We start from the raw sequence: 12500 nt of genomic DNA, 5'->3' as shown, positions 1-12500 counted from the left end.
GGACTATATAGTTCTAGGTTACTGTACACAACGACGTTCACATGTTGATGTTTCAGCTGCCGCTTACTAGAAACAACATAATACTTATCGTGCATACCTTTCCATAACTTGTCCTTTTCAGATGCATTAGTTTCCCTTTGTCTTGGCTTCTACAGTCAGACTGGCTACTAGTAACAGCACAGTACTAATCACATATCGTTCTACAGTTTGCAGACAACTTTCACATGTTGATGTTTCAGCTTTCGCCTACTAGAAACAACATAATACTCGCTGTATACATTTGTAGTTCTCTATGTAACTTTCATGTGAAGAAGTTTCGCCAGTCTTTTTGACTGTCTCAAATCTGAGTCATGCTTAGGCTACTAGTTGCTTCATAGTACTTATCGCCTCGAGATCATTGAACAAAACTTGATTTTCACATGTTGCTGTTTCAGCTTCCGCTTACTAGAAACAACATAATACTAGTCTCATTAAGTTCCGTCTCTTTGCAATTTTCTTATGAAGAAAATTCGCCATCACAATGACTCCAGCAGTTCTTGATCAAGGAATGCAATCATTGATCAGAATGCTATTATTTGAATCGGTTCTGCTTTAAGTGTTCCAATTTTATTGGAAGCACCAACAATAGAACATCAATGTGTTCAATCGAGAGTTATATAACCCTGAATCGGACGCAGTCAACAGCCGAAGCCGAGACCGCCTTTTGCGTTAGAGAGGTCGGTAAACAAATCTTGCGATTCATACCGAATTAACACATATAGCTGTGCTCCTCTTCGTAAAGCGAGCCAAGTGATCCCCTGTTGAAGGATGTATTTGGACCAATCTAGTAGCATTTGGTTTCCAACAAGCTCTCCCAAGTTAGCTTACTTATTGGGCTTTTCAACCAATTCGGTTGGCTACAAGCATCATCAAAGTACTAGCCACAGTTTGATCGCAAAATTCTACGACTTTCACATGTTGATGTTTCGGCTTGCGCTTAGCCTACTATAAGCAACATAATACTAGTCATATCATAGAGCGTGATCAGCTTGTGACGTTCTCATGATGAAGTTTCACCAACAGTGTCTCACTTCGAGCTTAAATCCAGCTACTAGTAACTACACAGTACTGACTGCAACGATAACTTTTATCTATACCTTTCACATGCTGCGCTTTCGGCCAGGGCCTACTAACGTCAACATAATACTCGATATAAACTTTTGTTCATGATGCAGCTTCCCCATGCAGAAGTTTCGCCTTCAAATGCTCTCTTGGCCATATGACGTAAGAAAAGGTTACTAGTAACATCACAGTACTAGCCACAGTTTGATTGCAAAATTCTACGACTTTCACATGTTGATGTTTCGGCTTGCGCTTAGCCTACTAGAAGCAACATAATACTAGTCATATCATAGAGCGTGATCAGCTTGTGACGTTCTCATGATGAAGTTTCACCAACAGTGTCTCATTTCGAGCTTAAATCCAGCTACTAGTAACTACACAGTACTGACTGCAACGCTAACTTTTATCTATACCTTTCACATGCTGCGCTTTCGGCCAGGGCCTACTAACGTCAACATAATACTCGATATAAACTTTTGTTCATGATGCAGCTTCCCCATGCAGAAGTTTCGCCTTCAAATGCTCTCTTGGCCATATGACGTAACACAAGGTTACTAGTAACATCACAGTACTAGCCACAATTTGATCGCAAAACTCTACGACTTTCACATGTTGATGTTTCGGCTTGCGCTTAGCCTACTAGAAGCAACATAATACTAGTCATATCATGGAGCGTGATCAGCTTGTGACGTTCTCATGATGAAGTTTCACCAACAGTGTCTCATTTCGAGCTTAAATCCAGCTACTAGTAACTACACAGTACTGACTGCAACGATAACTTTTATCTATACCTTTCACATGCTGCGCTTTCGGCCAGGGCCTACTAATGTCAACATAATACTCGATATAAACTTTTGTTCATGATGCAGCTTCCCCATGCAGAAGTTTCGCCTTCAAATGCTCTCTTGGCCATATGACGTAACACAAGGTTACTAGTAACATCACAGTACTAGCCACAATTTGATCGCAAAATTCTACGACTTTCACATGTTGATGTTTCGGCTTGCGCTTAGCCTACTAGAAGCAACATAATACTAGTCATATCATAGAGCTTGATCAGCTTGTGACATTCTCATGATGAAGTTTCACCAACAGTGTCTCATTTTGAGCTTAAATCCAGCTACTAGTAACTACACAGTACTGACTGCAACAATAACTTTTATCTATACCTTTCACATGCTGCGTTTTCGGCCAAGGCCTACTAACGTCAACATAATACTCGATATAAAATTTTGATCATGATGCAGCTTTCCCATGCAGAAGTTTCGCCTTCAAATGCTCTCTTGGCCATATGACGGAACACCAGGTTACTAGTAACATCACAGTACTAGCCACAGTTTGATTGCAAAATTCTACGACTTTCACATGTTGATGTTTCGGCTTGCGCTTAGCCTACTAGAAGCAACATAATACTAGTCATATCATAGAGCGTGATCAGCTTGTGACGTTCTCATGATGAAGTTTCACCAATAGTGTTTCATTCGAATTGGTTCTGCTTTAAGCTCTCCAATTGTTTTGGATGAACCAGTTTTGCCCTTCGAAGCCACTTTTGTGAGCTTTTGTGGGTCTTTACCAAGAGGATATACCTCAAGGCCTCTTTCAATTCCTTTAAGTTCTTTCAACTCCTTTACAGTTTCTAGGTTCACATAGCTGCAAACCTTATTTCTAGTTTTAAGTCTGGCCAACTTGGGGAGAGTTGGTGCAGACCGTGACCAATTCTAGTAGGATGCCACAACAAGAATGTGATCAACTTAGCTTGTCGATGAACCTGCCCCACATTCAAACAACTCTATCGCCTTTTCCTCGTATAGTTATATGCGAGGGCCTCTCATAGAGAGCGCTGTTAGCAACCTTTTCCACATAGACGATAAAGTTGTGAGTGTTTTGCACATGGCTGTTGTCATCACCACGTGACGAGTCAACTCAGCTTGACTCTCTACACTCCGACAAGCTTTGCACATACGCCTTTAGTTCAGTATGTGTCTTTAATCTGACTCCGGTGCCTCAAGCCGGAAAAATTGTCAGATTATGATCATTATCGGTTAGTCATCCCGATGCAAGATCGTATCGTACTGTCTTTGTCTACCTCCAGATTCCGAAGAACAGGAGGAGACTCTCCCAGACCTACATATCTGGGAGAATGTTCAGAGGGCGAGAAGCTGTGGATTACTCTCCCCTAAGAACTGACTAAACTTTACCCTCGTCCAAGGTAAGTTTATTTTAGCTAGCCTTCTATGTAAAGGATCTGAGGCTAAGCTGTGTTTTTTCGAGCCTTTGGCTCGGAGCAAGTTCAGTGGGCGCCCCGAGTAGCTCAACTCTTTCCCACTGAACAGCGCAACGCTCTGTCACTCGCTGGGATTTTTGCGTGTCGGTTCTAACCACGCGACTTGTGGACCTTTTTAGGCCTTTCTCATTCACAAGTCTATAGCTGGGCTTCTATAACCCAGCTTCTGAGATCTAGATAGCTGCAGTTCTGCTAGGCTGCTTTTGCTAACTAGTCTCCCTTTAAGCAGTCCCTTGCCATGACTGCTGAACTATGTATCCACACAAGTAGTTTTTGAGCTCGATACATAATTCGAGATTGGTTGCCAAGCAATCTCTAGCGACAGAGCGTCATGCGCACTACAGACATGGCCTCTACCAGCAGCCATGCCCGAAGGAATCAATCACTGATCCTTCCGCAGGTTCCCCTACGGAAACCTTGTTACGACTTTTACTTCCTCTAGACAATTAAGCTCGATCCGCTTCATCCCGTTGCCGGAGACCGAAGTCCCAACAGTAGGAATTTGCAATTCTTGCTTAACTATCCAATCAGTAGTAGCGACGGGCGGTGTGTACAAAGGGCAGGGACGTAATCCCTATGAGTTGTTGACTCATAAGTACCAGGAATTCCTGGTTCACGTCTGCAAGTTACAACAGACGATCCCCTTGAAGCGCTGTACTTTTCTCTGATTGCCCAGTCCATTTCGGACCAAGGGCTGAGTACTCAATCTAAAAGTACACAGTGTAGCGCGCGTGCAGTCCAGAACATCTAAGGGCATCACAGACCTGTTATAGCCTCACTTCATCTGCGGTATTTAATTCCGCATAGTTCCTCTAAGAAGTGTTTGAATTCACATATAGTGAATTTCATTATTTAGATGGAGAAGATCTCGTTCGTTATCGGAATTAACCAGACAGATCACTCCACTAACTAAGAACGGCCATGCACCACCGCCCATATAATCATGAAAGATATTCAATCTGTCAATCCTTAAGATGTCTGGACCGGGTGAGTTTTCCCGTGTTGAGTCAAATTAAGCCGCAGGCTCCACTCCTGGTGGTGCCCTTCCGTCAATTCCTTTAAGTTTCGATTTTGCAACCATACTTCCCCCGGAACCAATAAACTTTGGTTTCCCGGTTAATCTCTTGCCAAGTCAAGATCGACTTTGACAAATTGTAGGTTGGTATAGTTTATGGTCAGAATTACGAGGGTATCTAATCCTCTTCAATACTCTGACTTTCGTTCTTGATTAATGAAAACATTCTTGGCAAATGCTTTCGCAGTAGTTTGTCTTGCCACGATCCAAGAATTTCACCTCTAACGTAGCAATACAAATGCCCCCGTCTGTTCCTTTCAATCATTACCGCACTCAGCCAACCGGCATCAATCGAGTAGCGGGTCATTCTCCATTATTCCATGCTTTATTATTCGATCCCAAAGGATGCTTTGAACACTCTAATTTTCTCAGGGTGAAAACACCGTTTCCACAGTTCGTCACATTTAAGTGCAAACTATTTCTTCGATGCGAAGGATGAGCGGAACGAGTCAACAGATTTAACTGAAGACCATGTTGCCGTTCTACTCAAACAGATCCAACTATGAGCTTTTTAAACGCAGCAACTATTGCATACGCTTGTAGAGGCTGGTATTACCGCGGCTGCTGGCACCAGACTTGCCCTCTACTCGTTCATCAATGGAGCTTTTAAGTCCATTCCATTCTGATTACAAACCATAAAGGTTCATATCATTATTTCTAGTCACTACCTCCTCGTGCGGAGAGTGGGTAATTTGCGTGCCTGCTGCCTTCCTTGGATGTGGTAGCCGTTTCTAAGGCTCCCTCTCCGGAATCGAACCCTGATTCCCCGTTACCCGTCACAACCATGGTAGTCCGTTACACTACCATCATAGGTTGATAGGTCAGAAATTCGGAAGCTCCGTCCCCAAGCCGAAGCTATCTGGGATCTTTCAGTTACTAGGACTCATCACGGGATGTGTCTGTACTTAGCAAATCACCCGGTGTAGTCTTGTAAAAGTCTCCGACAGTGTCGGACAATCAGCATGCATTAGCTGCAGGGTTACCGCAGTTATTCATTTAGCTTGCAAATCAACTAATAGATAGTAACTGATTTAATGAGCCATTCGCGGTTCCACTTTTTCAAGCTTCGCTTGCACATGCATGGCTTAGTCTTTCAGACAAGCATATGGCAACTGACAGGATCAATCAGTTTAATTGTACTTTGAACAATCTTTCGATTTGTTCGAATTTAGAAAGACATAGCCTTGCGGCCTCGTCAATCTTGCTTTGAGCTTTTTAAATCACGAAGAGTTTCAATGCATGCTTTGGCATGGCTACTAGTTACTACACAGTACTCTACACACTTAGAGTTACCCACGATTACACATTTCACATGCTGATGTTTCGGCTCGCGCGTACTAGAAACAGCATAATACTATGTGTACTGGTAGATAGCGCTCTGTGAGCATTTCCCATGAGCAGGTTTTGCCCTCCAAATCTCTGTTCTACTGTTACCAATACCGGCTAACAACTGTATCATACTAGGGAGAATTGACTCATGATTTAAAAACCAGATGTTCACATGTCGATGTTTCGGCTCTCGCCTACTAGAAACAACATAATACTAGTCTGTTAAAAATCTCAATCACGCCGCCTCTTCAGATACAGAAGTTTTACCTTTTATTGGTTAGAGAACAGCTTTCCAGCTGTCGACATGGTTACTAGTAACAACACCGTACTCAACACAAAAACTTTTCAACTTCACAACTTTCACATGCTGATGTTTCTGCTTTCGCATACTAGAAACAGCATAATACTTATTGTTTTGTCAAGTAATTTGTGTGTCTTTCCCATGTGAAGTTTCACCGGTCAACAATGTTTCCCTGACCAATTACGGCTACTAGTAGCTGTATAATACTAGGGAAAATGATTGAGGATTTAATATCAGATTTTCACATGTTGATGTTTCGGCTTTCGCCTACTAGAAACAACATAATACTAGTCTGCTAAGAAATCTCGCTCAAATTGCCTTTTCACATACAGAAGTTTCACCTTCTATTGGTTAGAGAACAGTTCTCAGCTGTCGACATGGTTACTAGTAACAACATCGTACTCAACACAAAAATTCTTCAACTTCACAACTTTCACATGCTGATGTTTCTGCTTTCGCGTACTAGAAACAGCATAATACTTATTGCTTTGTCAAGAAGTGTGTGTGTCTTTCCCATGCGAAAGTTTCACCGGTCAGCAATAATTGCCGTGTCCAATTAAGGTTACTCATAGCTGTATAATACTAGGGAAAATGATTGAGGATTTAATATCAGATTTTCACATGTTGATGTTTCGGCTTTCGCCTACTAGAAACAACATAATACTAGTCTGCTAATAAATCTCGCTCAAATTGCCTTTTCACATACAGAAGTTTCACCTCTTCTTGGTCACTGTACAGATGATGCTGTCTGTTCTTTATTTGGTTCTGCTTATTATAAGGAGGGGCATCACTCCTTCCTCCTTGGTTTGCATGCATTAAGCCTGCTTTGTGAAAAGCGTATCTTTCTAGCTTTTCTTCGCCTTACTCGAGTAGGACGATACAATCCAGACATTAGTCAGTCTTGGTGTAAAGTCACTGAGTATTATTCGGTTCTGCTTTATTCAGCAATATGCTGTATAATTGTTGTAATTTGCGAACATATTTGTTCTCAGTTCCGAACTACTAGCGACGACAGATTACCAGCGGTCATGAGCCATCAAGGTAGTTCTTTGGTGCATCAAGTAGAGAGGTGCCATCAAACAACACTTCCCTAATAATGCTACACACATAGAATTTGCTACAGTGCAGCTTTTTACTTTGCAAAATTTGCGCACAAATTTTGCATAGAATAAATGTTTTATCAAGATTTTTAGATCCCCTCCCTTGAGAGAACGTTACTCCTTTAAGTGAACACCCCGCGGCGTCCTGTTGTTATTGCTTATAACCATTTCGCAAGCCGGAGGCATAATGCACTACGCAAGCCGCTACTTTGGCACAGAGGCACCTAGTTTTACACCCGGGACTTCAGGTGGCCCAGTTTTACACCCAGTACAGCGGTGCCAGTTGGTAACCCGGTGGATCCTCGGAGACCAGACATGATCATAGATCAAACCCGATGTATGCTACTCCTGAACGTATAGTATCTCCACTGTGCAATGAAATTATCGTTCGTTTCGGGCCTTCCTATACGTTCAGCAGACAATCGCTAGGAATTCACCTCGTGACCCGTGGTGACCACACTGGATTTCAAGTTTATTGATTTGGACAGACCTGTCATTTATTTTGCTTTTCAGCTTCAGTTCTGCTCGATCTAGCTTGCCTAAGGCTTGATCTCGCTTTGCTCACCCCTGTAGGAGCCTCTACTAGTACCACTCGGAGTAATGGGGAATCCACCAGACCTAATCGATGAATGCCATCAAACAACAAACATCATACCCGGCTTCATCAGGCATATTTTATTACTTCCGAGAGGTACTTTAGTATCAGATCTTTCTCCATGCCTCTTATGAGGACCCGTCAGACCTTTCGGTTTATCGTTTAGCTTCAGTCCTGCTCGATCTAGCTTTCCCAAGGCTCGATCTAGCTCTATTCGCCCCACTAGAGGGCTCTCTAAGACCCCTCGGTCTTAGTGTTAGCTCCGGTACTGCTCGGTCGTGCTTGCTGAAGGCCCGACCCAGCTTTAGTTAGATTCTCGTACTTTCTCTTGGCCTCTCTAGGAGGACCAGACAGACCTCTCGGTCTATCGTTTAGCTTCAGTCCTGCTCGATCTAGCTTGCCCAAGGCTTGATCAAGCTCTATTCGCCCCGCTAGAGGGCTCTCTAAGACCCCTCGGTCTTAGTGTTATCTTCTGTAATGCCTAACCAAGCTTACTACAGGCCTTGGTCAGGTCTTTATCGGTCACCGATTAGTAACAGACCAATCATAGGGCCTTCCACCCTATCCGGGTTGAGGTCTTTAGTCCAGCCATATTTTGACAAGACACCTCTCCCTAATAATGCCCCACACATAGAATTACTGTCCATGCAGTATTTAACTTGTGTTTTTTTCTAAAATTTGATTTTCACTTTTTGGAGGTTCATTTGCTCCTCTGACACTCTTTCAGCTTCAATCTTACTCGATCTAGCTTTCCCAAGGCTCGATCTAGCTCTATTCGCCCCACTAGAGGGCTCTCTAAGACACTTCGGTCTTAGTGTTAGCTCCGGTCTTGCTCAATCGTGCTTGCTGAAGGCGCGATCAAGCTTTAGTTAGCTTCTCGTACTTCCTCTTGGCCTCTCTAGGAGGACCAGACAGACCTCTCGGTCTATCGTTTAGCTTCAGTCCTGCTCGATCTAGCTTTCCCAAGGCTCGATCTAGCTCTATTCGCCCTGCTAGAGGGCTCTCTAAGACCCCTCGGTCTTAGTGTTAGCTCCGGTACAGCTCGGTCGTGCTTGCTGAAGGCCCGATCAAGCTTTAGTTAGATTCTCGTACTTTCTCTTGGCCTCTCTAGGAGGACCAGACAGACCTCTCGGTCTATCGTTTAGCTTCAGTCCTGCTTGATCTAGCTTTCCCAAGGCTCGATCTAGCTCTATTCGCCCTGCTAGAGGGCTCTCTAAGACCCCTCGGTCTTAGTGTTAGCTCCGGTACAGCTCGGTCGTGCTTGCTGAAGGCCCGATCAAGCTTTAGTTAGCTTCTCGTACTTTCTCTTGGCCTCTCTAGGAGGACCAGACAGACCTCTCGGTCTATCGTTTAGCTTCAGTCCTGCTCGATCTAGCTTTCCCAAGGCTCGATCTAGATCTATTCGCCCTGCTAGAGGGCTCTCTAAGACCCCTCGGTCTTAGTGTTAGCTCCGGTACAGCTCGGTCGTGCTTGCTGAAGGCCTGATCAAGCTTTAGTTAGCTTCTCGTACTTTCTCTTGGCCTCTCTAGGAGGACCAGACAGACCTTTCGGTCTCTTGCTTAGCTTCAGTCCTGCTCGATCTAGCTTTCCCAAGGCTCGATCTAGCTCTATTCGCCCCGCTAGAGGGCTCTCTAAGACCCCTCGGTCTTAGTGTTAACTCCTGTAATGCCTAACCAAGCTTACTACAGGCCTTGGTCAGGTCTTTATCGGTCACCGATTAGTAACAGACCGATCATGGGGCCTTCCACCCTATCCGGGTTGAGGTCTTTAGTCCAGCCATATTTTGACAAGACACCTCCCCCTAATAATGCCCCACACATAGAAATACTGTCCATGCAGTATTTAACTTGTGTTTTTTCTAAAATTTGATTTTCACTTTTTGGAGGTTCATTTGCTCCTCTGACACTCTTTCAGCTTCAATCTTACTCGATCTAGCTTTCCCAAGGCTCGATCTAGCTCTATTCGCCCCACCAGAGGGCTCTCTAAGACACTTCGGTCTTAGTGTTAGCTCCGGTCTTGCTCAATCGTGCTTGCTGAAGGCGCGATCAAGCTTTAGTTAGCTTCTCGTACTTTCTCTTGGCCTCTCTAGGAGGACCAGACAGACCTCTCGGTCTATCGTTTAGCTTCAGTCCTGCTCGATCTAGCTTTCCCAAGGCTCGATCTAGCTCTATTCGCCCCGCTAGAGGGCTCTCTAAGACCCCTCGGTCTTAGTGTTAGCTCCGGTACAGCTCGGTCGTGCTTGCTGAAGGCCCGATCAAGCTTTAGTTGGCTTCTCGTACTTTCTCTTGGCCTCTCTAGGAGGACCAGACAGACCTCTCGGTCTCTTGCTTAGCTTCAGTCCTGCTCGATCTAGCTTGCCCAAGGCTTGATCAAGCTCTATTCGCCCCGCTAGAGGGCTCTCTAAGACCCCTCGGTCTTAGTGTTAGCTCCGGTACAGCTCGGTCGTGCTTGCTGAAGGCCCGATCAAGCTTTAGTTAGCTTCTCGTTTTTTCTCTTGGCCTCTCTAGGAGGACCAGACAGACCTCTCGGTCTATCGTTTAGCTTCAGTCCTGCTCGATCTAGCTTTCCCAAGGCTCGATCTAGCTCTATTCGCCCCGCTAGAGGGCTCTCTAAGACCCCTCGGTCTTAGTGTTAGCTCCGGTACAGCTCGGTCGTGCTTGCTGAAGGCCCGATCAAGCTTTAGTTGGCTTCTCGTACTTTCTCTTGGCCTCTCTAGGAGGACCAGACAGACCTCTCGGTCTATCCTTTAGCTTCAGTCCTGCTCGATCTAGCTTTCCCAAGGCTCGATCTAGCTCTATTCGCCCCGCTAGAGGGCTCTCTAAGACCCCTCGGTCTTAGTGTTATCTCCTGTAATGCCTAACCAAGCTTACTACAGGCCTTGGTCAGGTCTTTATCGGTCACCGATTAGTAACAGACCGATCATAGGGCCTTCCACCCTATCTGGGTTGAGGTCTTTAGTCCAGCCATATTTTGACAAGACACCTCCCCCTAATAATGCCCCACACATAGAATTACTGTTTATGCAGCTTTTCACTTGTGAAATTTTTAATTTTCGCAATTATTATAGAAAAAGTGTTTGCGCAGCTTTTCATAGGTCGAGCTCTAGCTAGCTAGCTCAAGCTAGCTAGCTAGCTCAAGCTCAAGCTATCTAGCTCAAGCTCAAGCCAGCTAGCTCAAGCTCAAGCTAGCTAGCTAGCTCAAGCTCAAGCTAGCTAGCTAGCTCAAGCTCAAGCTAGCTAGCTCAAGCTCAAGCTAGCTAGCTCAAGCTCAAGCTAGCTAGCTAGCTCAAGCTCAAGCTCAAGCTAGCTAGCTCAAGCTCAAGCTCAAGCTAGCTAGCTAGCTCAAGCTCAAGCTAGCTAGCTAGCTCAAGCTCAAGCTAGCTAGCTAGCTCAAGCTCAAGCTAGCTAGCTCAAGCTCAAGCTCAAGCTCAAGCTAGCTAGCTAGCTCAAGCTAGCTAGCTAGCTGAAGCTCAAGCTAGCTAGCTAGCTCAAGTTCAAGCTAGCTAGCTAGCTCAAGCTCAAGCTAGCTAGCTAGCTCAAGCTCAAGCTAGCTAGCTCAAGCTCAAGCTAGCTAGCTCAAGCTCAAGCTAGCTAGCTAGCTCAAGCTCAAGCTCAAGCTAGCTAGCTCAAGCTCAAGCTCAAGCTAGCTAGCTAGCTCAAGCTCAAGCTAGCTAGCTAGCTCAAGCTCAAGCTCAAGCTAGCTAGCTAGCTCAAGTTCAAGCTAGCTAGCTAGCTCAAGCTCAAGCTAGCTAGCTCAAGCTCAAGCTAGCTAGCTCAAGCTCAAGCCAGCTAGCTCAAGCTCAAGCTCAAGCTAGCTAGCTAGCTCAAGCACAAGCTAGCTAGCTAGCTCAATCTCAAGCTAGCTAGCTCAAGCTCGAGCTAGCTAGCTCAAGCTCAAGCTAGCTAGCTAGCTCAAGCTCAAGCTCAAGCTAGCTAGCTCAAGCTCAAGCTCAAGCTAGCTAGCTAGCTCAAGCTCAAGCTAGCTAGCTAGCTCAAGCTCAAGCTCAAGCTAGCTAGCTCAAGCTCAAGCTCAAGCTAGCTAGCTAGCTCAAGCTCAAGCTGGCTAGCTAGCTCAAGCTCAAGCTAGCTAGCTAGCTCAAGCTCAAGCTAGCTAGCTCAAGCTCAAGCTCAAGCTCAAGCTAGCTAGCTAGCTCAAGCTAGCTAGCTAGCTCAAGCTCAAGCTAGCTAGCTAGCTCAAGTTCAAGCTAGCTAGCTAGCTCAAGCTCAAGCTAGCTAGCTAGCTCAAGCTCAAGCTAGCTAGCTCAAGCTCAAGCTAGCTAGCTCAAGCTCAAGCTAGCTAGCTAGCTCAAGCTCAAGCTCAAGCTAGCTAGCTCAAGCTCAAGCTCAAGCTAGCTAGCTAGCTCAAGCTCAAGCTAGCTAGCTAGCTCAAGCTCAAGCTAGCTAGCTAGCTCAAGTTCAAGCTAGCTAGCTAGCTCAAGCTCAAGCTAGCTAGCTCAAGCTCAAGCTAGCTAGCTCAAACTCAAGCTAGCTAGCTAGCTCAAGTTCAAGCTAGCTAGCTAGCTCAAGCTCAAGCTAGCTAGCTAGCTCAAGCTCAAGCTAGCTAGCTCAAGCTCAAGCTAGCTAGCTCAAGCTCCAGCTAGCTAGCTAGCTCAAGCTCAAGCTCAAGCTAGCTAGCTCAAGCTCAAGCTCAAGCTAGCTAGCTAGCTCAAGCTCAAGCTAGCTAGCTAGCTCAAGCTCAAGCTAGCTAGCTAGCTC

At 45.2% G+C, this 12500-nt stretch overlaps 1 pseudogene; it reads right to left on the bottom strand.

The window, feature by feature from the left end:
- Positions 1-657: 657 nt before the first annotated feature.
- LOC142357536 (5.8S ribosomal RNA) lies at positions 658-809 on the bottom strand (annotated as a pseudogene).
- Positions 810-12500: the final 11691 nt, after the last annotated feature.

This window comes from Convolutriloba macropyga, unplaced genomic scaffold (genome assembly GCF_964194025.1).
Source record: "Convolutriloba macropyga unplaced genomic scaffold, txConMacr16.3 SCAFFOLD_1348, whole genome shotgun sequence".
Lineage (NCBI taxonomy): Eukaryota > Metazoa > Xenacoelomorpha > Acoela > Convolutidae > Convolutriloba > Convolutriloba macropyga.
Note: the sequence above shows the minus strand (reverse complement) of the source record. Positions and strands in the feature narration are given on the sequence as shown.